Here is a 1,072-nt window from a genome sequence, read left to right on the forward strand (position 1 = left end):
GTCTCAGTGTTCCCCTATCTATCTTGTTCTTCTGCCCCCCCTTCTTATATTGCCCTCCCCAACACCCAAAGTAAACCCCTAACCCCAACCCCATTGTGGTTACCTTATATTCCATTAGTTCTTCCCTCCATTTAAGACAGTCTAATTTATCCAGTAATCTACCTGAACTTCTCACCACCTGGATCTCTGTTCCTCTGTGTTTACCTTCTTTCACATTGTTATTGTTTTGATCATAGACTGACCTCCCAGATCTTCTGTTCTTATAATTTTATTCTGTTCCTGACTCTTCCATTTGTCGACTGAGTTCAGGGTGATGCTGCCACGTACATCATTCTGTAGTTGTTGTCTGTTCTTGTTGGTTCTCAGTCCACAGAACTTCCTATAGGATGTTTTTCATAGCAGGATTGGCTTTGGCAAAATCCCTTAGTTTCTGTTTATCCTGGAATGTTTTGATTACGCCATCGTATTTGATTGACAGCTTTGCTGGGTAGAGGATCTTGGGTGGCAATTTTTTTTCTTTGAAGGTTTTATATATGTCTCCCCATTGCCTTCTTGCCTGCCTGGTTTCTGTTGAGAAATCTGAGCTTAATCTGATTTGCTTGCCTTTGTAGGTTATATTTCTCTTTTCCCTAGCTGCTTTCAAGATCCTGCCTTTATCTTTGATTTTGGAGAGCTTGATTATTATATATCTTAGTGATTGTCTTTTAGGGTCTATCCATCCTGGGGTTTGTTGAGCTTCTTTTCACTTTTCATGATGTTAGGAAAATTTTCATCCAGAAGCTCTTCAATTATCTCCTCTGTGGACTTGTGTGATTCTTCCTGTTCTGGAATGCCAATAATTCTTATATGTTATTCCTCTTCATGTTATCCAACACGAATCTTAGGCCTTCTTCAGATTTTTTGTATCCTGTTTGTTCTTCTATCTTAGTAGTGTTGAGAGATTTATCTATCTCACTAGTTCTGGCTTCTATCTCTTCAATTCTCCTCCTTTGCCTTTTCAGTGTATTGTCCATTTCTGATATTCTATTATTAATCGTTTGGATCTCTTTCTGTAGGTTTTGAATTGTTTCCA

Source organism: Chrysochloris asiatica, unplaced genomic scaffold (assembly GCF_000296735.1).
Source record: "Chrysochloris asiatica unplaced genomic scaffold, ChrAsi1.0 scaffold00326, whole genome shotgun sequence".
NCBI classification, from domain to species: domain Eukaryota; kingdom Metazoa; phylum Chordata; class Mammalia; order Afrosoricida; family Chrysochloridae; genus Chrysochloris; species Chrysochloris asiatica.